The sequence below is a fragment of the Crocodylus siamensis genome, chromosome 6, assembly GCF_052110815.1.
Source record: "Crocodylus siamensis isolate JL-2025a chromosome 6, ASM5211081v1, whole genome shotgun sequence".
Taxonomy (NCBI): domain Eukaryota; kingdom Metazoa; phylum Chordata; order Crocodylia; family Crocodylidae; genus Crocodylus; species Crocodylus siamensis.
In genome coordinates, this window is record NC_143400.1 from 96,632,170 (window position 1) to 96,658,777 (window position 26,608).

Here is a 26,608-nt window from a genome sequence, read left to right on the forward strand (position 1 = left end):
TTTTTGTTCTCTAAATGAGGTGGTGGCTCAGAGGTGATGAATATGTTGCCACGGCCCAATACACAAGCATCCCCCTGTACCTAGCCCTGGAGGCTGCGTGTGCATAGCAAGGGCCCGCAGTAACATGTGACGGGTGTATTGCACTTTCATGCCATCTCCCTGCAAGGCAGCAGTCCAGAACAGCACTGGGGCATGGATGAAGGAGAGAGTCAGTGCCTGAGATGAGTTTAATCCCCCCTCCAAATTCCTGGATGGGGAGGGGGGGTGGAGGACCACGACCGAGTGCCAGGGTTTATTTTGTCCACAAGCTGTGGCTGAATAGAGAGGAAAAGAAGGGAGGGAAAACCCGGGAAAAAATCTCTCCTCGAGTTCCTTGGGTCTGGAGGGATGCCAAGCCCTGGGGGTGGCTCACAAATGGGAAGGGAAGAAAAGGGGGGAAAGGAGAGCAGAATGATGATGAGGCATCACAAATGAAAGCCGCCCAAGGGCTGGGGAAAAACCTGCACCACTGAATATGTGCAGGAAGGGAACAAACATATCGCTCGCCCAGTCTAAGGGCCCCATTCATTAGCGAAGACGCTTTGGCCACTGCCAAGCCGAGAGGGGACCCTGCGCAGTGGTCCCCTGCCCCCTGCATGGCACCTGCGTGCCCAGGCTCAAGGCAGGAGCCCCAGCTCTCTCCCTCTGAGGGCCACTGCAGCTTCTTTTCCATCCACCTCAGCTTTCTGCAAGGTGTCTCCCCTCTTTTCCCCATGCACCTCAGTCACATGGACATCCTACATCTCCTGCCTTCTCTTGCAAGGTTACCACCATTCATACGGAGCAAGCTAATGACACAGAATCAGGTGGGAAACATCCATCTCTGGTAATAACCAAATCTGGCGATAATGGAAACGCAGTGCAATCGAGGGTATACCACCCCCCACCTGACAGGGAAAAGATCACAAACAGTCTGTTCTCCCCTATTTCTAATAATGAGGGAAGTCCATTATTAGATGAGGGCACTTGTACACGGTGCATATTGTGCAGATACATGCTACGAAATGCCACAAAAAATCACCGTTAGAGCTCAGCATGTCAGGTATAGTGGGGGGAAGAGGCAGGTAATCCAGTTCTCTGCTTTCAAAGCTACTCAGTATTAAGTTGATTCAGCAGGATGTTGAGTACTGGGACTTAATAAACTCAAGGTCGGATTATTGCTGAATGTTTTCCATGGGACCCCTGCAACTGAGATCATTTCAGCCGGTGCAGAACAAAAAAGGGGATGCCTGCCTGTTTTGCAGTGCTTCATGTAAGAGCAACTCGCCTGCCCTGGTACCTGAGCATCACTGGCTTTGGGAGGGTCGCTGAGCACTGAAGGCAAGTGAAAAACTTCTCTTCTTCTCCAGTAAAAGGAGAGTCGTAGAGTGGTATAGAGAAATGGAGCTGGAAGGGACCTCCAGAGGTCCCATCTAGTCCAAACCCCTACACAAGGCAGGGGATCAATTAAGTGCTCCAGAAAGAGACACACAAAAGCCAGCACGCTGAGCTGCAAACACCTACCTCTCAGTCTTACCCCAGGGAGACATCTCCTTTCACAGGGCACCCACTGCCCTCAATCCTCTCCTCTCCTAAGCCAAACCAAATGGGGTCACCCCTTTTCCTTCCACAGCTGGCTGGCAGACCATGGCCCCCTGAGCAGAGAAGTCACATCAGGTGCAGGAGATCAAGCTTTAATTCCCCTTTCTGCTCAGCAGATTTCAGGATCTCAAGCTAGAGTCATGCTTACTTGCATGCACTTTCTGTGGCTCAGCGAAGGCTTAAATCTGCCAGGTGAAGGGGAACACCAGCAAGACAGGAGGTGGAGAGCAGTGCGTACCTAGACTCCTGGCAGCCCCAGATGAACTTCGACTATCAGCCCCCCCTTCACTAGACATAATGATTTTTTCATTGCAAAAGTTTTTATTCTGTGGTATCGATGTCTTGAAATACTTCGTTCCCAATTGAGAACAATACCAGTCCCATCTATGTGCAATATTAACATTTTTTTTTTTGCAATTGTAATTTTTTTTTTTCATTTTCAGGCCCCCTTTCTGTCCAGGCCCTGGGTGGCCGCCTGGTTCACCCATGCCTGTGCCCACATCCGGGGCTAGTGGGGAGTATCCGGTGGGGTTTAGGTGTGAACTGGGCGCTGTAGTGTGCGGCCCATGCGAAAACAAGGCATTTCAGGACAAGCAGAGGCACAATATCCGGCTCTGAAGACCCTTGATGCTGAAAACTCGAGGCAGCCGCTGAGTTAGAGATTTCTCAGATTTAATGTTTGGAGCTGGGCTCCTCACTATAGGCATCTAGGTCGTCTTGTGGTCATAGTTTCCGATATGTGTCTGATATAGAAATGCTCCTCAGCTGATGTTAAGGCATCTGGGCTTTCCCTGTCATGTGAGCTCCATCTCGTGGTGCAAAAGGTGCTTGTCCAGAAACACGAGCTCTGCTTTTGCAGCGTGGAGCTGACTTATACTGAAGTCCCTACACGTTCGTGTTGCAGGCGTGCACGGCCTGTTTCTAAGAGGGGATTTTAGGAGAGCAATAAGTGCTTTTCAAATCTTTCATGTGAAGTTAGGGCTGGCAAAACACACCTGGTAGGTGGATCTGGAGCTTCAAGCCTCTCCATGCTGGGAGAAGGGATAGCCCCAGATCCTTAAATTTCCCAGCAGGGGAAATCTCCTCCACACACGTTAGCCAGTGCCCCCTAAACCACATATTGCTGTCTGTCACTGCCTGCCTTGCCAACACCATTCCTCTTCTCCTTGGTATCGCTGGGAGTTGAGACAAAATAATGAGGAGGGAAAGTGATCTGGGGAGATCCCTCCGGAAAGACGGACACTTGCCACGAGTTCAGGCGTGGATCTGAACTGGAATCCACTCCAGCATCCCACGGCAGGTCTGATCTGTGCTTTTGGCGCAGCCCATTTTAGTGGGACGGCAAGCTGCGATGGTTGGACCTGGGTTTGAGATTTCCCACGGTTCAGGTTTCTTCGGTTCTGGGTCCAATGTAAACTGCTGGATAGTCAGAGACAGGAAAAAGCACGTGCTACTGAGAAGCCATGGGTGTGACACTGGCTCATACAGTGACACTACCTCTTTGCCAGGTATCCAGGTTGGAGCCATATTGGTCTAGAGGAAAAGGCAATAGAGATTATATCTTTTATTAGACCAGCAAGATAATTAATTTTTTTTTTTTTTTTGCAAAAATCTTGTTGGTCTAATAAAAGATATCATCTCTACTACGAGTCTTGATTGCCACTACCTCTTTGTGAAACTGGTTAGTGTGACACTAGCTCTCTGCCTGCCTGAGAGAGCACATCTAGCCCTTAATAGGTTCATGTGGTTTTGCTCAAACTTGGGCCTCCAAGAAAGGGACATTGGAGAGAAAACAGAGGTGACTGCTGTATCCAGTGCTACTGAAAAAAAAGCCAGTGAGCAAGTGTTTTAAATTCAGTCTCATCTGGAAATAGCAATCCTAATTCAGGCAAGGCTTTGTATCCAGCGCCGTACTGACTTCAGGAGCATCCACCGTGGACTGTACTAAGCACTCATGCAAAACAGTGGCGACTGGCGGTCCTTTTCAATCACCATTACTCGGTTTTTAACGTCTCACAATAGCTCCTAAGAAAGTCTCAGGGCTGAGAACCACCTTGATGGCAGGCATAAAAAACACCCGTTCCTATTTCTGAGATTCGTCTGTTCTTCTGGTTCTTATTCTCCAGGAAGAATTCACTCCACCCCTCCCGCAACCCCCAGCTCATGCCACTTGGGATTCAAGTTGCTTTGTGAATCTAGCGCCCCAGAAATAATGAAGAGGGGTGATGAGGCCACAGAGACTTTGTTGCCACCAGGCAGGCTGGACAGAAGTTCAGGTTCAAGTGCCCCCTTGTTGTTGCAAGCTCAGAACATGGGATTTTGCCATGCACCAGATAATGGGCCGTGGGCAATAATGCCCAAAACACAGTGCACCCTTGTGTGGCAGCGCGAAGCACAGAGCGACGCTGAGTTTTCAATTACTTTGCAGGACGTGCACGGTAAAGGCATATTCTTGGCATCACCCATGCGTACAGAGCTTGGTTCCTCTGTATATTTTTCTAACAGGGTCTCGGACTATAACTTTGGAAGGGAAAATCCAGGGCTGGAACCGCTCTGCAATTCTTCGTTGAAGGGTGCGTGTATGCATGACTCAAATACGGCTTTCATTGCTCCTCCGTCTTCGGAGAGCTCTCGGGAGCCCGCCCGCGGGGCTTTATCAGTGTCCGTTGTGACGCGGGGGTTAAAAAACTGAGGGGCAGGTGCGACGCGCTGGTCTGTATCAGGTTTCTGAAGGGGATGTGTTTGGTGCGCCTGGTTTTTCCCACCTTACTCATCATGGACACCCATGCTCAATGCACTTTGGACACGTGCCAACCAGAAAGGCAGTGCTTGATCTCCACTCCGCTTGGGTTTGCAAAGATCTGGTTGCATCACACCCTGCTCCAGTTCTCATTTTGCACAGGCATAAATGACAAAAATCAAGGCTCAGCCTTTTGGTGTTCTGGGCCTGATGAGAGGTGCAGGCTGGATCAGGGCCTTGCACTGCCTCCCTCAAGTCCCTGCCAGGACAGGGCCCCACACTGCTTCCGCTTGGCCCCTGTGTGCCTGGGTCAGGCGCTGGGGCCACCTCTACAAGCCAAACTAGTGTGCCATTCAGGGTTGCTGCCACCACTCTCCCTCTGCCACATTTTTGGACCTGTGGGGATCCCTGTGGACATGGCATGGCTCTGGGGGCCCAATGTGGCCCTCAGGCTGGGGGATGTGATGGCAGAGTGGTTGGAGTGGTGTCTTGCTCTAGCTCCAGAAGGGTGAGTACCAGTCCCGCTCTAGACTTGGCCCTTGTCCTGCTCCTCTTCCTGGGCACATGGAAGGGAGAGCCAAGGTGGCTGCATGTGACACCTTTGCATGCTGGTGGTTGCAGAAACTGGTGTGCCTTAACCATGTTATCCCTGTGGGCTGCTAGATGCAGGAGGATCCTTGGCAGAGACTGCCCATTGTAAATCCACTCTGGGCGCATCTACACGTGCACATTGACTGCGCAGTGACTCAAATTACTGTGCAGTACAGGCACGCATCTACATGTGTGCACCCATACTGCACAGCAAATATGGTGACTTAGGCTGACCTGAACATAAATTTCATACCTGCATCAAATTTATGCCCAATTAGTTACTGCACAGTAATGTCCATGTAGATGCCTTACTGCGCAGTAACACTGTGTGTGTGGACTGAGACTGACTTGGGACTAACTTTAGTCCAAGTCAGTTCACACACAGTGTTAATGTGCTTTCATGCCTGCATGGGCAGACACCAGCCAATTCCTGCTTACTGCCCAGTAATTTACTGAGCAGTAAATTTAAGCTGGTGTAAATGCACATGTAGATGCACCCTCTCTGCAGTAAACAGTTAAATACCCAGCCCTATACTTTGCCCTGCTGCTGCAGCTCCAGGCTGCCTGCTCCCTAATGGAGAGGCGCCAGTAGTTGAAAATGACTGCTGGCATTTCCTCTGTGCTCCGGCAGCCCATTGTAATATGCTTAATCCAGTTTCATTAGCAGAGAGCATAATGGTCTTTTAATAAGCAAGGCACCTGCAATCCTTCTATTCTAATCTCACTGGAAAATTAAGGCTTTGTTTCCATCCAGCTCTAATGAATCATGGTGCCGGAGCCTGTGAACTGTGCACAGATGGTTTATTACAAGCTCAGTTGATGAGCACACAATGCCATTTGCACACACTGATTTCTGTCACTACAGTTAGACTCAGTAATAGAGTGCGTACTTTGGGGGGCAGTTATATGAATAACCCTTACAATGCACATGTCATTTTTGATCCAGAGGTTAGATCCCAAAGCTCTCTACAAAAATAGAGTAACTTTGTTATCTCTCTTTTCTAGATAGGGAAACTAAGGCACTGAATGATGTTGGGTACAACTTTCAAAATCACCTAAGGGGTTAAAGATCTCAAATCCTATTTCCAAAAGCGACATAGTGTTACTCAGCACAGAGAGAAGGGGAATGTGGGCAAAACAATTTGATTTCGATGCCAGTGCTTTTGTTGGGCTGACAAAAAGAGGCACCAAGAACAGTAAAAATGTGGATATTTGGGCACAATATTTTGCTGGCTGGCCAAAACCCCAGGGAGTTCTTGACTTGACTTGCTTGGCTAAGTGCCCCTTAGGGAAGCAAATGGAAAATACCAGCACTGCACAGCTTAGATGCTGGGTTCAAGTCTTTAAACTCCACTGCCTCCGGGATGAGCGCCCCAATCCCTCTCCCTTGTTCAGACACCTTATCAATGAAGGCAATATCAGGGCAAGCCTAGGTGTGGTGGGAGAGAAAGGGGCTCTTGAACATGGGAACTTTCATAGGGGAGAAGGCTGTGGAAATTGTCATTTTCTATTTTCTCCAGCCTATAAAGTTCAGGGAGCTACATGGTCCACAACCTGGTTTTTTTATCTCCAAACTCTGTTGTCCCCACTTAGTGCCATCTGCAATGGTGGTCTGCAAAAAAGGACATGGGGGTGACAAGGGACAAGAAGCTGGGCAGGAGCCAGCAGCGTGCCTTTGGTGCCAAGAAGGCTAATGGCATCCTGGGCTGCATTGGGAGGAGCGTTGCCAGCAGATCCAGGGCAGTGATTCCTCCCCTCTGTTCAGCACTGGGGAGGCCACATCTGGAGTCCTGTGTCCAGCTGTGGATCCCACACTGCAGAAAGGCTGTGGACAGGTTGGAGAGAGTCCAGTGGAGGGCAATGAAAATGGTTGTGGGCTAGGGGACAGGACTGGTGAGGAGAGGCTGAGGGAAATAGGCTGATTTAGTCTGGAGAAAAAAAGAGAAGACCGAGGGGGATTGAGTAGCGGCCTTCACCTCCCTGCAAGGGGGCTGCAAAGAGGCTGGAGCTGGGCTGGTCTCAGTAGGGACAGACGACAGAAGGAGCAATGGGCTCAAGCTGCAGCAAGGGAAGTTGAGGTTGGATATTAGGAAGAATTTGCTCACCAGGAGGGGAGTAAAGCATTGGGACAGGTTACCCAGAGAGGTGGTACAGTCTCCATCCTTGGAAGTTTTTAAGGCCTGGGTAGACCAAGCCTTGGCTGGGATGATGTAGTTGGGGCTGGTCCTGCTCGGAGCAGGGGGTGGATTAGATGCAACCCCCTGAGGTCCCTTCAACCCTCATCGTCTATAATTCTCTCATGTCCAGCTCAATGGCTTATTATAGATTCATAGATGTTAGGGGCTGGGAGGGACCTTGGAAGATCACTGAGTCCAGCCCCCCTGCACTAGCCAGGAAAGACAACTGGGTTCAGGTGACCCCAGCAAGGTGATTGTCCAGTTTGACCCTCCAGATCATCCTCCAAATTGATTTTCAAAGGCTAGAAGACTCTTCCTTATAGTGGCCTTTGTAGGGCAGTCAAGCTTAGGAATTCACAGAGGTTTATGACTTGTGTTCGGGTGATAGCTCTGGTGACTCCCACCCACAAAAAGACAGCAGCAGTGCAAGCTTCTCCATACCCTGCTAGTTTTTGTCCATGCAAGGAACAAGTGGGTACTCCAGTCCTTCTTTGCCCTCTAATTATCAGCCAACAAGGGGTTACGTGCTGCCAGATGTGTCGGTGGCTTTTGCTTGGAGCACACCTGTGTGCTCCAAAGGTAACTGAGAACCACATGGATGTTTACTAAATCGTTATCATGGGGCACCAATGCTTGGAGCAGATCCTGGCTAGCCTGACGTCAATGGGAGTTCTGCCACTGATGTTCATGATGCAGTGTTTCACCTTTGGTCTCTAATGAAGTGTGAGGGATGCAAACCAGCACACACAACACACTCTGCTCTATCCAACTGCCAGTCTCCCATGCCTTTTAGAGTCCTGGGATATTCCTTAACTCTTTAGGACCCCTCACATCTTCACTGGTAGCTGAAGTTAATAGAAAAGTCAGGGCACGGTGCTGTCAGAGCATGGGCTAATGCAGTAGTTCATTCTCTCATGCTTTACCCTGCTCTGTGTAGGTGTTTATAGCGTACCCTGTACAATAGACTCACAGCCAGGCAGCAGCCCTAGATTTCAGGAGGGCGGACTTCAGTGAGCTCAGGAGACTAGGCGGGGAAGCACTGACCCGGAGGGGAGGGGAGCCGGGTGTCCAAGGAGAGTGGTCGCTCCTCAAGGAGACGATCCTCCAAGCCCAAAGGGAGGTAATCCCAACATGAATCAAAGGGAGCAAGAGGGCACACAAGCCCCCGTGGCTCACCAAAAGCATCCGGGAATGTCTCCTAGCTAAAACAGAGGCGTACACCCAACGGAAAGGAGGGGCCATCCCCAGGGATGACTACACTGTGGTTGCTTGGGGATGCGGGGGGCGGTCAGGGAGGCCAAGGCGGAGATGGGACTGGGACGAGCGACCTGGAACAAGGACAACAAGAGGTCCTTTTTTTAAATACACAGGGGGCAAAAAGAAGGTACCAGGTAAATGTGGGGCCCCTGCAAGACACGCTAGGAAACCCTGGTCGTCACACCAGACAACAAAGCCAACATATTTAACAACTTCTTTGCCTCCATTTTCCTGAGCAGGGACCAGATCAGCCCCCCACCAGGCCCCCCTCAGGCCCCAGGGGAGGCGCACCCAGGCCCAGGGTCAGGGCGGACCTAGTCAGGGAGGGTCTGGCGGGACTGGACGTGTTCAAATCAGCGGGTCCGGATGATCTCCACCCCCGAGTGCTGAGGGAACTGGCTGCGGTCATTGCGGGACCCCCGGCACGGCTGTACGAGCACTCGTGGGCTCTGGTGTGGGGCCGGAGGACTGGAAGAGGCCAACGTGGTTCCCATCTTCAACGAGGGGAGGAAGGAGGACCCGGGGAGCTACAGGCCAGTTAGTCTTACCTCAATCCTGGGGAAGCTTTTTGAGAGAGTTATCCTGGCACATGTCCATGAGGGGCCGGGGGGAGATGATGCTCAGGGGCAACCAGCACGGGGTCATTAGTGGCAGGTCCTGCCAGACCAACCTGGTGCCTTCTACGACCAGGTCACCAAATCCTTAGATGCAGGGGTAGCAGTGGACATCGTCTTCCTGGACTTTCGGGAGGCCTTCGACACTGTCTCTTACCCCGTTCTCATTGAGAAACTGGGGGGCTGCGGTGTCGACACCCGCACAGTCAGATGTGTCCCAACTGGCTGGAGGGCCGCACCCAGAGAGCGGTGGTGACAGGTCATGTTCGACCTGGAGGGATGTGGGCAGTGGGGTCCCCCAGGGCTCGGTCCTCGGGCCCGCACCGGTCAACATCCTCATCAGCGACTTGGACAAAGGGGTGAAAAGCACCTGTTCAAATTTGTTGATGATACTAAGATGTGGGGCGGGGGGCGGGATGTGGGCACGCTAGAAGGGAGGAATAGGCTGCAATCAGACCTAGACAGATTACAGGGTGGGCGGATGAGAACAGGATGGGATTCAACACCGACAAGTGCAAGGTGCTGCACCTGGGGAGGAAGAGCCAGCATCATACCTACAGGCTGGGGACTCCCTTCTCATCAGGGCAGAGGCAGAAAAGGATCTTGGAGTCATCACTGATGCCAAGATGAACATGGGCTGACAGTGTGGGGACGCGGTCAGGAAGGCCGACCGCACCTTGTCCTGCATCCACAGATGCATCTCGAGCAGGTCCAGGGAGGTGATCTTCCCCCTCTATGCGGCACTGGTCAGGCCGCAGCTGGAGGACTGCATCCAGTTCTGGGCGCCGCACTTCAGGAGGGATGTGGACAGCATGGAGAGGGTCCAGAGGAGGCCACTCGCATGGTCGGGGGCAGCAGGGCAGACCCTATGAGGAGGGGTGACGGGACCTGAACCTGTTCAGCCTCCACAAGAGAAGGCTGAGGGGGATCTAGTGGCCTGTTACAAACTAGTCCAAGGGGATCAGCAGGCACTGGGGGAGTCCCTGTTCCCCCAAGCACTGCCAGGATTGACCAGAAATAGCGGTCACAAGCTGGCAGAGGAGAGATTCAGACTAGACATCAGGAAGCACAACTTCACGGTCAGGGCGGCTAGGATCTGGGACCAGCTTCCAAGAGAAGTGGTGCTGGCTCCTACCCTGGGGGGCTTTAAGACAAGGATTGACAATCACCTTGCCAGGGTCATTTGACCCCAGTACTCTTTCGTGCCATGGCAGGGGGTCGGACTTGATGATCTGTTCAGGTCCCTTCCGACCCTAGAAACTATGAAACTATGAAGAATTATAGAAAATGATGGTCGAAGGGACCTCAGGAGGTCACATCTAGTCCAACCCCCTGCTCCAAGCAGGACCAGCCCCAACTACATCATCCCAGATAGGGTTTGGCCAGCTGGGTATTCAAAATCTTCAAGGATGGAGACTCCACTACCTCTCTGGGTACCTTCTCCAGTGCTTCCCTACCCTCCTAATGAGAGAGTTTTTCCTAATATCCAACCTCAACTTCTCTTGCTGCAACTTGAGCTCATTGCTCCTTGTCCTGTCATCTGCCCCCACTGAGACCAGCCCAGCTCCATCCTCTTTGCAGCCCCCCTGCAGGGAGGTGAAGGCTGCTATTCAATCCCCCTTGGTCTTCTCTTCTCCAGTCCAATCAGCCCAGTTCCCTCAGCCTCCCCTCAACAGTCCTGTCCCCCAGCCCCACAACCATTTCAGTTGCCCTCTGCTGGACTCTCTCCAGCTTGTCCACATCCTTTTTGTAGTGGGGGGCCACAACTGGACACAAGACTCCAGATCTGGCCTCCCCAGTGCTGAATAGCAGATGCTTTTCTTAGCAAGGTTTGGGGATACTGTATAGGAATACATATGCTCCAAAGCCCACCTGGGACAGACACAGATATTCTGGCTGCCTGATAGGGTCCGTGCAACAAAGGGAAAATAATCCATTTTTAAAGTAGCAGTTTGCTGAGGAGTGTTTACAGGTGTCCAAATTGATTTCCATGGGCCAGAAGGCCCTTCCTGAAACTCATTAAGAACCCACTGAACAAAGGCAGTTGCAGCACGTTGACAAATGGCTCCAACACTGGCACAGGGAGTCGGCTTAATGTGAACTGTCATGTATTATTTAGGTTGTTGAGTGATGGAGGAATAGGAGTTCTGGAAATGAGAAAAAAGGGGCTTAGGTCAAGGGAGACCAAGTTCTAGTATTCTGGGCTGTCATAGCTTGGAATATAGATCATCTAGGTGGTGAATATTGCTAGACATAGGCACAGACAGAAGTTACCTTTGTCATGCAATTAGCTCCCTGAAAGCACTCTACAGCCCTGCCATGACACACATGCACAGCTGCAAAGCACTTTAAAAGTGGCCAATTGCACAATAAATTAACCCTCATCTAATGAGGGATCAGATGGAGGTGCTCCACTTTGGAGTGCCTTAGGGAACTTCTGTTGTTGGGCTGATGCAGCCCAGCCCTGCCCTGGTGCTATCTGCAGGAAGGGAGGGGGCGGAGAAGGGAGAGGAGGGAGCTCCAGACTGTGGTTTGCCTGGCCTGAGCTGGAGGGGGGCAAGTGCATTAGATCCCCCCAGGCCTCCTCTCTCCAGCTCAGGCACAGCAAACGCCAGCCCGTGGCTTGCTCTCCCTCCTTTCTCCCCCCTCCCTTCCTGCAGACAGCACCAGAGCTGAGAGTGGGGGCAGGGCTGGGAGAAAGGGGCAGCCTCTCTGCTACAGGGGCTCCTCCACGGAGGCTCTATCCCTCCCCCACCCCCAATCTCAACAGATAACCATGTTCTGGGAGGATATGTTCTAACTCATGGCACTTCACATAAAGCACTGTGAGTTAGAGCAGAAGGGCCTGAATGTCTGTCAGTGCCCACAAGTGGGTCCATAGAGGTGGGTTCATGGAGACCATTTCTAAGGAGTAGGATCTTTATAGTTCAGTTGCACATAAATGCACATATGGAGTCAGTCTGAAGTGCCCAAAATGAAAAAAAAAAAAGCAGCAAGCAAACAAAAAAAGTGGTTGAACAGAGGTAGCCTCCCACCGCAGAACTAGATGCTATCTGGAAACATTAAAGCTCTGGTTCTTCTCCACCTTTGTAGAGTGGAGAAACCGCTTGTCAGACTCAAGATCTCCCTCCAGAACTATTGCGAATTAAACAACACCCCATTTAAAACCGAATACATTTATTACAGGGTTTACCTCCTTGCGGGAGACAGGCAGTGGCTTTGGGGAAGCAGGTAGGCTGGGAGAGCCAGATCTGCTTCATTTGGTCTATTTCTAGCCTTAGGACCCAGTTAGGGTTGAGCTTTTCATTTTACAGGGCCCAGTTTAGGAATGATTGCAACACCCCAGCGATCCATTTTATCCCAATTCACTGATTTGTACTCTCAGATTTACCATGTAGCATCAGATGTATCATTTGTTTGGGGTTTAAATGCCATTACTGATATGCCAATAAATTGGATTGATTAAAGTAGAAGTAACATAGAAGACAGTTCTTGCAATACAGAGTTTGCAATTTGAAGAGACAAAGCAGAAATAAAAATCTATTCTTATGCATATTGGTATGCCAATAAGGTAGAAGGAAAAGATGCATCTGGTATTGAGAGTCAGCATGACTGGACTTTCCCCAGCTCTCTTGGTGACTTAGTGTGCAAGACCTTGGCTGTGTCATTTTGTTTTAAGAGGTGTTGAATATTTGAAGTTTTCACTGTCACAGAGAGGTGAAGGACTACATTAAGCCACGGAAAAGATTTCTAACACTCTGCCTGGACACTATAAGAACGCCAGGGATGTTATCTCTTCCTGTCCTGGGAACCTCAGCCACTCCATTCAATGGAATATAATTTCCATGATTATCTACCATAGCACATTGTGGGGGTCTTTTTTAAGACGACATCCAGACAGACATGCTGTACCCCAAGACTGCCATCAATCATTGCACTCTCATCAGGGCCATCCTTTGCAGCGGTGGCAAATAGGGGCAACCACCCCAGCTCCCAAACTTTGCGGGGGCCTGGAGAGCCGGGTGGAAGCCAGGAGGAGCAGCTGCGGCCCCGCCCCCCGCAGTGTTGAAGGGGCCTTGTACAGGCTGATTTTCCCTGGACCCCACTCCCTCCTGCAGTCATCTCTGACTCTCATACCAAGTAATTGGTTGCGATTGTCTGCGATTCTCAGTCCAGCCTATGAGGGTTGAAGGGATCTCAGGAGGTCACATCTAGTCCAACCCTCTGCTCAAAGTAGGACTGGCCCCAACGATATCATCCCAGCCAAGGCTTTGTCCAAACAGGTCTTAAAAAACCTCTAAAGGACAGAGATTCCCCAACTTCTCTGGGTAAAATGTTCTAGTCCTTCACCACCCTCCTAATATCCAACTTAAATTTCCCTTGCTGCAATGTGAGCCCATTGCTCCCTGTCCTGTCGTCTGCCCCCACTGAGACCAGTCCAGCTCCAGCCTCTTTGCAGCCCTCCTGCAGGGAGGTAAAGGTTGCTATTCAATCCCCCTCGGTCTTCTTTTCTGCAGACTCAATCAGCCCATTTCCCTCAGCCTCTCCTCACCAGTCCTGTCCCCAGCCCACAACCATTTTCATTGCCCTCCACTGGACTCTCTGCAACTTGTCTACATCCTTTCTGCAGTGAGGGGCCCACAGCTGGACACAGGACTCCAGATGTGGCCTCCCCAGTGCTGAATAGAGGGGAGGAATCACTGCCCTCGATCTGCCGGCACCGCTCCTCCCAGTGCAGCCCAGGATGCCGGTCGCCTTCTTGGCAACGAGGGCACACTGCCGGCTCCTGTCCAGCTTCTTGCCCCCTGTCCCCCCCGGTCCTTTTCTGCAAAGCTGCTGCCCAGCCCGCCCCCCCAGCCTGCCCCGGTGCAGGGGATTCCTCCATCCTAGGTGCAGGACCTCAAATCACCAGAAGCAAACTTCCTCAGGCCCCAAACACACCAAAAGGATCCAGACCATGCCATGACAAGAAAACACAAAACTTGCCAACACATCTCCACCACTCCACAATCATTATATCCTACGACAGAACCATCACCATTCCTGGATCTTACAGTTACACCTCCAGAAAGGTAATCTCTCTCATCCAATGCACCAAATGCCCTGGTGGAAAATACGTAGGAGAGAGCAAACAACTGCACACCAGAATGAACACACACTGCAAATCTATTACAGACAAGAATACCCAGCTGCTGGTGTGGGCACATTTCTCACAAGCAAATCACTCGCTCTCCGATCTCTCCATTCTAATCCCCAAAGGGAACTTACAAAACACTTTTCACAGACGAGCCCATGGACTTCATTTCATTAACCTCCTGGATACAAAAAAACCCATGCACTAAGTATAGATGTTGGATTTATGACACATTATAACCTGCTTGACATCTGACTCCCCAGGTACCTTCCTACTATTTACCTGCTACATTCATCCTCCCCACCCCACCAGCCTGTCTCTTACCCAGAGACTCAACTTACATCTTCACTGACTGCCTTTCTTGCACGCATACCAGCCTCTATCCTCTTTATTATTTAGTCCCTCCAGGAAGAGCACACACCAACTACAGATGCTTCCTTAGCCTAATGACGGGTTTTTAAACACAAACTTGCTAAGAAATTTTTTCCAGCTATTTAAGTTGGTCTAATAAAAGATATTAGGCAGACAAGGTTCTTTGGGTGAATCTAAGTGCAGGACTTTGCACTTGTCCTTGCTGAACTGCTAAGCTTGAGTTTAATAAGGAAGACGCGTATCTTTATTTTTTTACAAATTAAAATTAGACTAGTGTCATCATCCTTTTTCATTTTGAGGGACACTTTTCCAAGCAGAAAGGCATAGGAAGGGAAATTATTGTCTTCCTCTACCTACCCACCAGGACTTCCTTATTGCTCCCTGCTATCTTTGCCTGGTATGTTGAGAGGTCCCCTTTCTGTTACAGTCTCCAGCAGTTCTTTATATCAAGGAAGTGTGGCACAGCTGATGTGCAAGCCTCGTGGTTCTGCTGGGTGCTTGCATGGTCCTAGTGATCTCTGCTGATCTCAGGGGCTCAGTGGGGTTGGTAGCCTGGAGCATAACCAACTTTCTTTTCACATGCTGGACAAGGAGCGGGCTGTTAAGGTTAAACTCAACAGCATCCCTCTCTTCATAGGAGAATTCAGAGAATATTCATGAAGTTCTTGCAGTGTTTTCTGGCCCCTGCATGTGTATCCTCCATACAGGCACCATCTATATCTAAGACACTACCAGGAATCAGAACTCGTGGCAGAGGTGATATCTTTTATTAGACCCACTAGACTTTTTTTTTTTTTTTTTTTGCAAAAATCTTTATTTGCAAGCTTTGGGGTGCAAGCACCCTTCTTCAGGCATAGGAGAAAATGGTACCTAGGAGAGCTTTTGCAATCCTAAGTCACTACCAGCTATTTATACCCTCCTTGCAATTTCTTTTATTGGCAGATCAACTGAGCCTGGACTCTGTGTCTTGGACTTCCAAAAGGAGAAGGTTTGGGTCTCCTTCCTCAGCAACCTGAGTTTTGCTAATTGGTCCACCATATTATTCCTAGATGCCTATTTTCCTTTCTCCTTGCATTGCCACAGGAATTCTTAGAGCAATAAAATTTACTTTTATTGTCAGCAGACACAGAGGGAGGGAGAAGCAGCACTACAGCCGATCTCGTGTTCTGCTCCTGTTTATAAGCCATGCGATCTCTGTGCCTGATGCTAAACGTGTGGTCAGGACCTCTCCAGACAATTGCCCCCTTATTCTAAGCACTTTTCCATCTCTTAATCTTGAAAGCCGTTCAGGGAATCTGTCAAATGTTCAAAGTCTTTTACGGTCCCAAATAAAATGCAGTGTTTTGCTGCCCCAAGATGTTCAGCTGTTATAAGAGCACACAAATGATGCTTAAAACCCTCCATATCTTTATTATCATGAAGAACAAGGGCTGGTTCCCATTGCTCAAGTGCCTCTCTTAACTTAGGGAGTCCAAGTCATCAGCCTCAACAGAATATTGAAAACAACCCAGAGCAACATTTTCTTACAGGTCATCACCATGAGATAAATGCGTCACAGGGCGGGGACCCAGGAGCGGCCGTGATCTCTCCTGGCGCCCCCTACCGTGGCAAGTGGGTGTCCATGCACCCTCGTTATCTCGCCCGCCACAACTTTGATAGCGAAAGTATTTAAGGAAGGCTGCCTTTTACCCGCTTGAGCACGGCACCCCGTGGCATACTCCCACCGGTACCCCATCTACCGCTGGTTCTGCGTACTCCCGCCACAGGGCTACGCGTGGCTCCTACCACCCCTTATACCACGCCCAAGCCTCTCGGATGTCCCGGACGTTGTTAGGTCTAACTATCCTTGCTACGCTCGCTCTTCCGAGCCCTCGCCTCCTCCCGGGGGCTTCTCAGTGCTCTCGCCCCCTCCCGGGGGGCTCCTTGTTCCCGTATGCCCCCCCTGGGGCTTCTCCTCAGTCTCTCACCCTCTCCAGGCTTCTCCTCATGCCTGCACTGGGGCCTATGTGCGCCCTCCCTGGGGCTTACCCCGATACTATGCCGTCGCCCTCCCTGGGGCTATACGGTCACCCTCCCCGGGGCTCACCGTGATGCTCTCGCCCCTCCTGGGGCCTTGCCTCACGATTCCCATGATTGGGGCTCAGGTGGCCATAGCCGTGCCTGGCCCCCAGACCCACCTTCTTGGGTCACTCACCCGCACGACACTGCCCCTCTGGGGTCAGGGTCTATGCAACCCCCAAAATGCAGCACCCTCTCCAGTGCCAGGAACCCCCCACGCTCCCCTGAGGCCTCCTCCAACCCCTACAGCCTCTCCCGGTCCTCCAGCGTAACGACAAACAAAAACCATCGGCCAAATCGGCCCCAACTCAAACTCTAGCCTCCTGGCTTAAAACGTAAACCCAAAGCCCTCTGGCTCATCATTATTTCCACCCCTGCCAGGGCTCCTCTGCCTGGTATGCTCACCCATGAACTGCTCCGGTCATCAGGCCTCCCACCTCTGCCTACGCGCAGCAGAGCTCGCTCCTTCGCAGCTGCAGAGGGGAACTGCCCCTTGGCCTCAGCCTAGGCTGTTTATAAAGGCCAGGCCCTGCCCCTTCCGGTCAGCTGACCTCTGGGGTTGTCCTGGCAACCCACACCTGTCCTTCTTTAGGAGCAGGGCACTCCGCTGCCCTGCGACACAATGATTTGCAGTGACAAGCCTTGGGGTCTGGGAACGGTGATGACCGGATAAACGTGCACATAAAATGTGGGCAAATTTCTGCACAGTTTGGGGCACTTTGCTTAAGTCTTATAGCACCTATTCATGACCAGAAGTTGTCCAAAAAATGGCAGGGAACACAACTGCAATTGCCTTGTAACCATCTGTTACAACAGGTTCATTTAGTGGCGAAAGCCCTGGGTTGGGAGCAAAGATTTCTAGATTCTGTCTGACTCCAGGCAAATCAGATCACTGCCCAGGACCTCGGTCTCCTGTTTCTGAAATGGAGCTAATGCTGCTCCTTCAGTCACTCTTCAAGGCGGGGACTGTCTCTCGCTGCCTAGGCAGATTCATAAACCCAGTGAGGTCCCAATCCTGGCTGGGTCCCCTAGGATCTACTGCAATCAACTAGTCACCTTTCCAGCTCAGCTTTTATTCTTTTCGGCCGGTTAGATCCATGCAAGCTGTCTTGATCATTAGTCTAATAACGAACTCAGCTGACTTACATTTGTCCTTTTACTCGGTGCGGAGCCAGCTGCAGGCTGGGATGCAGACCCCTCTCCGCATTTCTTCCCATCTTGGGGGTCTTCACGTCCTGGATTTTGTTAATGGCTTGCTTTGATTATGACTGCTCCTCTCCTCGCTGAGTGCAAACAGTCATGACCATTATTGAGAACATGTTAATGAATGTTTTTGAGCTCCCAGAGCTTTGGGTCGAGGTCTGGGTGAAGGTTCAGATCAGTCCTTCTCCTTGTTGACCTTGCCTGCCAAACCCAGACAAATGACACCAAAAAGCAGATGGTCCCGGTGGAAAATTCCCAGTAGCTGGGGCTCATTAGCACTGCAGTGTCCAGTACATTCAGAGAACCATTACGGCTGGCCTCTTTCCTGGGCCAGGGAAGGGTCACAGCTCAGCAGGACTGTGCAGGGCAATTTAGACAGGCCGGTGAGAATAATTAATAGCTGCTGTCATTTGGAGAGGGGAGAACACAATAACAGGGTCCTTTACCAGCTCTGGTCACTTGGGTTGTGACCATAGGCAGTCTGGTTCTGAGCGTATTTTTAGCGATGATTACACTTTTGATCTCCAAGACTTAGTTTATAGTTTCTTCTTTGCAATCATTGTGGTGAACTTGCTGGAGTGCATATTCATCTCCAGTTCCCTACACCCAAGCGGTGCTCTCAAGGCACTCAGCTGGCTGCCTATCCTAGTATTGCCTTACGAAGCCACGGCTGCCTTGCTGCAAAGCCCAGCCTGTTAACAAGGGAAAGGAAAGACACGTTGGAGGGTGCATTTACTTCTCGTCATGATATCAGCCCCGCAGGAAGCCGGAGGTGGTTTTTTTTCTCTTTTGAAAACCTGAGATTGGAGAAAAACATATGCACTGTGCCTGTTCTTGTTTATAGTGTTCAGCTCTTTTCTCCCAAGATGCAGTAAATCTGGCCTGCTGCTATAGCAGTACTAATACATGCACTACCAGCTTTAAGGTTGTTTTTAATACTAAAATACCCTGGGGTTTGGTTGGTTTTTTTTCATTCGAAATAGTTGATTCCTTAATAAATATATTTTTTATTGTTGCTGAGTTCCAGGAATATAGTGATCATATTATAAGAATGAATTAAGCAATTGGAAAGCTCAAGGGACAAAAAAAATGATTGTTGCTCACTAAGAAGCCTTGCCCTTAAATGTTTTCTCCATGTAAATACAAGAAAAAGTCCACCAAGCTGCGCAGAAATGCCTTTTCATTGTACAGATTCAGACACGTCTAATTCACTCAATTCATCTTTTAAAAATGCCTACAAACATGTACAAAGTATTTCCAGAAAAAAAAATAAATGCAACATTAAAGATCAAAACGGAACAAACTCCAAAATGTAAGCCAACTTAATCATTGGATACATAAAATAACCTCAGGCGGTCAAGGTTAATGCCCGTTAGTGCCAAATCCTCATGAAACATGGCATTTGCTAGATCAACAACAGCCCACTTGGATTCCCCTCTCCCATAAGCTAGCATCATTTCATTGCCTTCATTGGTATCACTGTATTTTTGATCTGTGCCAGCATGAGGGTCTCGTCCAAAACCCTTGAAGTCAGTTGGGGTCTTTTCCTTTGCATTCAAGTACTCTGTAAATCAGGCTCCCAGGGACAGGAGCATCGGGGTCGGACTGTGCATCCAACAGAAGAAAGCAGGCACGCAGCATTTTGGAAGAAAATTCCCCTGGATGACAAAGCGCGATCGATCTTCTATCAAACATTGTATAACCTTCTCTCCGAGCTGTGCATACGGCTCTTGTTTTCAGGTTTTTCTATTTTTTTAAGCTTTGGTACAATCAGTTCCCTGAATGGGATCCAGCAGATTTCAGAGGATTAGAAAAAGTTTCACTACCAATAGACAACATCTGGCTTTCTGACATTCACGGCCGCACAAGGAAAGATTTATTCTACGGTTCAGGAGCATCATTCTAATATTTATTTCAATATTTCAAAAGCCTACGTCTGCTCAGTCTCAGCAACTCTGCAGAGATCGGCAGTGTTTGCATTGTGTTTTCCAGGTTGCTGCAGTAACGAGGAGATATTCCATTTATTATTTGCCATGTGCCAGATCCGTGCCCAGGCTCTTGGCTCCATCCTGCAATGTACTTACTAACTCCCCAAAGGTGTCAAAGTGCTGCTTGCTACCACCGAAATCAAAGGCTGTTGAGGCCCCTGCTGCCATGATTTTGCCTGTGTGCCTCTTTGGTAAGGGGAGAGAAATTTCGCTGAAGTGCTGTCTGATCTGCACACAGATGCAGGGGGGTTCAGCATGGCAGCGAGGGCTGCAAGGGGAGATGTGGGTGCACCAAGAAAGCAGGTCATAAAGAAGCAGGGCTGGAAGGGACCTCCAGAGGTCACAGACTCATAGAAAATTCAGGCTGGAAGGGACCCCAGGAGGTCCCATCTAGTGCAACCCCCTGCTTCAAGCAGGGCCAGCCCCAACTCCATCATCCCAGCCAAGGCTTGGTCTACCTGGGTCTTCAACACCTCCAAGGATGGAGATCCCACCACCTCTTTCGGGAGCCTGTTCCAGTGCTTCACCACCCTCCTAGTGAGGAAGTTTTTCCTAATTTCCAACTTAAACTTCCCTTGCTGCAACTTGAGCCCATTGCTCCATCATCTGCCCCAACGGAGAACAGAGGTCACATCTCATCCAACCCTTTCCTGAGGCAGGGTCAGCCTTCTCCAAACCATCCGATACAAGCCCATTGCCCAACCTCTGAGTGTGATATAAGGAGAGGGGATTCAGCCCCTCCACTGAGGCCTGTTAGGTAGCTGGGAGGCTGCTGTGGGTTTTCTGGTCTCTGTCCCGTAGTTTGGATCTGGTTCCCCGCGATGGGACTCCTGCGGGGTGAACAGACAGATATTCCTTTTGCGCGGGGTCTCTGGCCACACAAGAAGCCTCATCCGCAGAAGCCCTGTTACTCCCCGCTGCCACATTTCGGAGGCCAGAGATTGAGCACCCCCACAATATAGAAGCGACTCTCCAGGGTTGTTGTGACAGTGTAATTCTTTGCTCGGGCACTCAGATCTTATACTGCGGAGGTGCTCTGTAGACTAGACGAGCGTGCCCACCAATAACCCCATCCTTTGGTAGCTCTGCTGAACCAATGCACCTAGCTCCAGTGGAAAGGACTGTAAACCCAGCGATCCCCAGCACTTGTTAGGAGGAAGGAACGGCAGGGCATTGCAATGATCCTGTCTCAGAAAGCGTGATGTCTCCGGCGGGGCGCAGGACATTGCTGTTCTGATGCACAGGATTGTAGGAGAGCTGGGGAGCTGCTTTGCTCCTTATAATTTGCAGCTGAGTGCTGGAAAATCCAGCATTTATCCTCACTTCCTTTGTAACCGAAAAACGAAGGTGCTCTTCCTAGTGCACCTTCCTAGTGGCCTGGCTCCAGCTAGCCCAAGACTTTAAACTAAGCCCGCCGGGGGACGGGGGGACGACTGCCCCTGCTGGCCCGCTGAACGGCCCTTGCAAAGCCAGCGGACCAAGGCACTTAAGGGAGCCCACCCCTGCCCCAGCCCTGGCACAATCTGTGGGCAAGGCACGAGCCCCCAAGGGGACACTTGTCTGCCTGTACACCAATGCCAGGAGCCTGGGCAACAAGCAGGACGAGCTCGTCCTCCTGCTCAGTGCAAAGAAATACGATGTCATTGGGATAACGGAGACCTGGTGGGACTCCACCCATGACTGGACCACGGGGACAGAGGGCTATACCCTGTACAGGAGGGATCGTGTTGACAGAAGGGGCGGGGGTGTAGCTCTCTATGTGAAGGAAAGCTACATGTCCCTACAAGCTGATGTTGGCGACCGGCATGGACAGCTAGAGACCCTCTGGGTAAAAATTCATGGGGAATACGGCACAGGGGACACAACGGTGGGAGTCTACTACAGACCTCCCACTCAAAGTCCTGAGCTTGACCAGGAGTTCGCCCGGGAACTGACTGAGGCCGCTTGCTCCAGGACCTTGGTTGTCATGGGTGACTTCAATTACCCGGACATCTCATGGGAGGATCACTCAGCTAAATCCGAGCGGTCGCAAAGCTTCCTCTCGTGCGTGGATGACCTCTACCTGACTCAAGAAGTCTATGGGCCAATGAGAGGCAAAGCGCTGCTCGACCTGGTACTGGCTACGGGGGACGACCTAATCGGGGACCTCGTGATCGATGGGAAGCTGGGTGACAGCGACCACGAGCTGATCACCTTCACCATCCGCCGTAAAGCTGGCAAGTCAGTCAGCAACACAGAAGTCCTTGACTTCAGAAAAGCTGACTTTGACAAGCTCCAGAGGCTTGTTGTTCAGGCCCTCAGGGACCGTGACCCCAGGGAGATGGGAGTTCAAGAAGAGTGGTTGCTTCTCAAGGGAGCGATCCTCAGTGCACGAGCTAAATCTATTCCAACACGGAGGAAAGGCAGCAAGAAGGCACAGCAGCCCCCCTGGCTCTCCAGGGACCTAGCGGACCTCCTGCGGCTAAAAAGGAAAGCCTACAAAGGATGGAGGACGGGATTCACCTCCAAGGAGGATTATTCTGCACTGGTCCGGTCCTGCAGGGAGCAAACCAGGAAAGCCAAGGCTGCAACTGAACTCCAACTAGCTTCAGGCATCAAGGACAACAAAAAGTCCTTTTTCAGATATGTGGGGAGCTGGAGGAAAAGCAAGGGCAACGCTGGGCCCCTGCTAAACCAGATGGGGCAACTGACAACTGACGCCCAGGAAAAAGCCAACCTACTAAATAGGTACTTTGCGTCAGTCTTTCATCAGTCCCACGGGACGCCCATGCCTGCTATGGGACAGGGAAATCTGGGTGAGGGGGATCCCCTGCCCTCCATCAATGCTGACCTCGTGAAGGAACACCTTGAGAAGCTGGAGACCTTCACGTCAGCCGGCCCTGACAACCTGCACCCCAGGGTGCTCAAGGAGCTGGCGAGCGTCATAGCCCAGCCCCTGGCACGGGTCTTCGAGAGCTCCTGGCGCGCTGGTGTAGTGCCCGAAGACTGGAAGAAGGCCAATGTGGTGCCGATCTTCAAGAAAGGGAGGAGAGTGGATCCGGCTAACTACAGGCCCATCAGCCTGACTTCTATCCTGGGGAAGATCTTAGAAAAGTTTATTAAGGAGGCCATCCTTCAGGGACTGGCCCAGGCTAACATCCTAAGGGACAGCCAGCACGGGTTTGTTGCGGGTAGGTCTTGTTTGACTAATCTCCTTTCCTTCTATGACCAGGTGACCTATCACCTGGACAAGGGAGAAGAGATTGATGTCATATATCTTGACTTCAAAAAAGCCTTTGATCTGGTATCCCATGATCACCTCTTGGCCAAACTGGCCAGTTGTGGCCTTGGCTCCACCACGATCCGCTGGCTGGGAAACTGGCTCCGTGGTCGGACCCAGAGGGTTGTGATTGATGGCAGTCACTCATCGTGGTGCCCTGTGACCAGTGGGGTCCCTCAAGGCTCTGTCCTGGGACCCATCCTGTTCAACATCTTCATTAACGATGTGGACATTGGAGTCAGGAGTCAACTGGCCAAGTTCGCCCATGACACCAAACTTTGGGGCAGAGCATCCACGCCAGAAGACAGGCGGGTGATCCAGGCTGACCTGGACAAGCTCAGCAAATGGGCGGACGAGAACCTGATGGTGTTTAACACCGAAAAATGCAAGGTTCTCCACCTTGGGAGGAAAAACCGGCAGCACCCTTATAGGCTCGGCAGTGCTACGCTGGATAGCACTACAGAAGAAAGAGACTTGGGGGTCATCACTGACCACAAGATGAACATGAGCCTGCAATGCGATGCTGTGGCTAGTAAAGCGACCAAAACGCTGGCGTGCATCCATAGATGCTTCTCGAGCAAATCCCGGGACGTCATTCTCCCCTTGTACTCGGCCTTGGTGAGGCCGCAGCTGGAGTCCTGCGTCCAGTTTTGGGCTCCACAACTCAAAAAGGATGTGGAGAAGCTGGAGAGAGTCCAGAGGAGAGCCACGCGCATGATCAGAGGTCAGGAAAACAGACCTTACGGCGACAGGCTGAGAGCCACGGGACTCTTTAGCCTGGAAAAGCGCAGGCTCAGGGGTGATCTGATGGCCACCTATAAGTTTATCAGGGGTGACCACCAGGATCTGGGGGAACGTCTGTTCACCAGAGCGCCCCAAGGGATGACGAGGTCGAACGGTCACAAACTCCTGCAAGACCGTTTCAGGCTGGACACAAGGAAGAATTTCTTTCCTGTCCGAGCCCCCGAGGTCTGGAACAGTCTGCCAGCGGAGGTGGTTCAAGCACCTACATTGAACACCTTCAAGAGTAAATTGGATGCTTATCTTGCTGGGATCCTATGACCCCAGCTGACTTCCTGCCCTTTGGGCAGGGGGCTGGACTCGATGATCTCCCGAGGTCCCTTCCAGCCCTGATGTCTATGAATCTATTGAAGACCGAGGGCTCCTGAAAAGTCCCCCTGCTTCGTGAGCACCTAGGAGAATGGCCTCCAACCTCGGTGGGGGCTTTTAGTTGCGGTCATCCCACAAGGAAGCAATATTTTTTTGAAAACAGGGGACGTGCTGGAGCTGCACCACTTCGGGCCTCCAAGATTTTTGTGTTTTGATGAAAGCAACTCACTTTTAAAAAACTCCTTCCCTTCGCCCGGCCCATAAATCACAAACCTCTCTGTGCCTGATGTGGGAGACTGCAGATCAGCGCTCGGGTCTGACCTGTGCTGTGGAACAAATGCGCACGGCAATGACCCGGACTGTCAGCAGAAATCTTGAGTTATCAAGCCCTTGCCTAGCCACAGCTGTTCTGGATTTTGAGGCTGGAATAACCACTGCCTGTTGTACGAAGCTGCACACGCTGTACGAGCTCTTTGGCATTTATCGGATGTGAAATTGCACAAATCCAATATCCTGTGCCAGCCAAATTTCATCTGACATGAAATCACTAGGACTATATTAGACAAGTAGGCCGTTTGGAGCAAGTGCCCGGTTTCTACCAGTGCCTGGCATCATCTGTTTCAGAGAAAGGCAAAAGGCAAAAAGGTTGGTTGCATGCTTAGGGGCAACCAGCACCGGTTCATCAGCGGCAGGTCCTGTCAGACCAACCTGGTGGCCTTCTACGATCAGATCACCAGATCGTTAGATGCAGGGGTAGCAGTGGACATCGTCTTCCTGGACTTTTGGGAGGCCTTCGACACTGTCTCTCACCCCGTTCTCAGTAAGAAACTGGGGGCTGTGGTGTCGACACCCCCACAGTCAGATGTGTCCCAACTGGCGGGAGGGCCGCGCCCAGAGAGCGGTGGTGGACGGGGCATGTTCGCCCTGGAGGGACGTGGGCAGGGGGGTCCCCCAGGGCTCGGTCCTCGGGCCCGCACTGTTCAACATCTGCATCAGCGACTTGGACGAAGGGGTAAAAAGCACCTGTTCAAATTTGCTGATGACACTAAGATGTGGGGGGACGTGGGCACACTGGAAGGATGCAATGGGCTACAATCAGACCTAGACAGGTTACAGGGGTGGGTGGATGAGAACAGGATGGGATTCACCACAGACAAGTGTGAGGTGCTGCACCTGGGGAGGAAGAACCAGCACCATGCCTACAGGCTGGGGAACTCTCTTCTTGTCAGGGCAGAGGCAGAAAAGGCTCTGGGGGTCATCATTGATGCCAAGATGAACATGGGCCGACAATGCGAGGTCACGGTCGGCAGGACTAACTGTACCTTGTCCTGCATCCACAGATGCATCTCGAGCAGGTCCAGGGAGGTGACCCTCCCCCTCTATGCGGCACTGGTCAGGCCGCAGCTGGAGTACTGTGTCCAGGTCTGGGCGCCGCACATCAGGAGGGATGTCGACAGCATGGAGAGGGTCTAGAGGAGGCTACTCGCATGGTCAGGGGGCAGCAGGGCAGGCCCTACGAGGAGAGGCGACGGGACCTGAACCTGTTCAGCCTCCACAAGAGAAGGCCGAGGGGGATCTAGTGGCCTGTTACAAACTAGTCAGGGGGACCAGCAGGCACTGGGGGAGTCCCTGTTCCCCCGAGCACCGCCAGGAGTGACCAGGAATAACGGTCACAAGCTGGCAGAGGGCAGGTTTAGGTTAGATAGCAGGAGCTGCGACTTCACTGTCAGGGCGGCTAGGGTCTGGGACCAGCTTCCAAGAGAAGTGGTGCAGGCTCCTACCCTGGGGGTGTTTAAGAGGAGGTTAGATGAACACCTTGCTGGGGTCGTTTGACCCCAGTACTCTTTCCTGCCATGGCAGGGGGTCGGACTTGATGATCTGTTCAGGTCCCTTCCGACCCTAGAAACTATGAAACTATGAAAAAGCACTGCGAAATGAGTACAGAAGCTTTGTCATGGAGCGGTCTGTCTACACCCAGATGTCGAAAGCTTTATATCTCTTCCAAACTCTGTTTTATTTCCCCACTAAAGTTCTTTATTCATATCCCCTGAGGGGTTCTCACTGCCTACATAAATGGGCGAGCCTTGTTAATCCCACTGGATTGGAGAAATGGGGTGATTCTCCCTAAGAGCAAATCTCATGTTAGTTTTCTTGGGTCCCCAAAGGGAGGACGGATGGTTTGGTGATGGCTGGGGACCAGCTTTGGCGTTAAGAAACTGCTGTACTCTGCACAGATTGCCTGCAGGGCATTCAGGAGATGTCATTTTCTTTCTGAGAGACTCACTGCCCCATCTGTGAAATGGGGATAATAACTGTTTTCCAAATGTGAGGCATCTATAGGCTTGGCAGAGTTCAATTTTTTTATTGAATCTTTAAATAATTTTGTATTATATCTTTAAATAATTTCAGTGGATACTATCAACACCTTGCTGGGGTTATTTGACCCCTGCAGTGTTTCTGCCCTGAGCAGGGCGGGCTGGACCCG

The 26,608-nt window shown here is 51.2% G+C and overlaps 1 long non-coding RNA gene across 1 annotated transcript in view; it reads right to left on the bottom strand.

The window, feature by feature from the left end:
* The window catches only part of LOC149863269 (uncharacterized), a 22,677-nt gene extending 5,636 nt beyond the window's left edge, over positions 1 to 17,041 (bottom strand). The window contains exon 1 of the long non-coding RNA XR_016442881.1: positions 16,969 to 17,041. This is a non-coding gene — a long non-coding RNA (uncharacterized LOC149863269). The remainder of the gene's footprint in view (positions 1 to 16,968) is intronic.
* Positions 17,042 to 26,608: the final 9,567 nt, after the last annotated feature.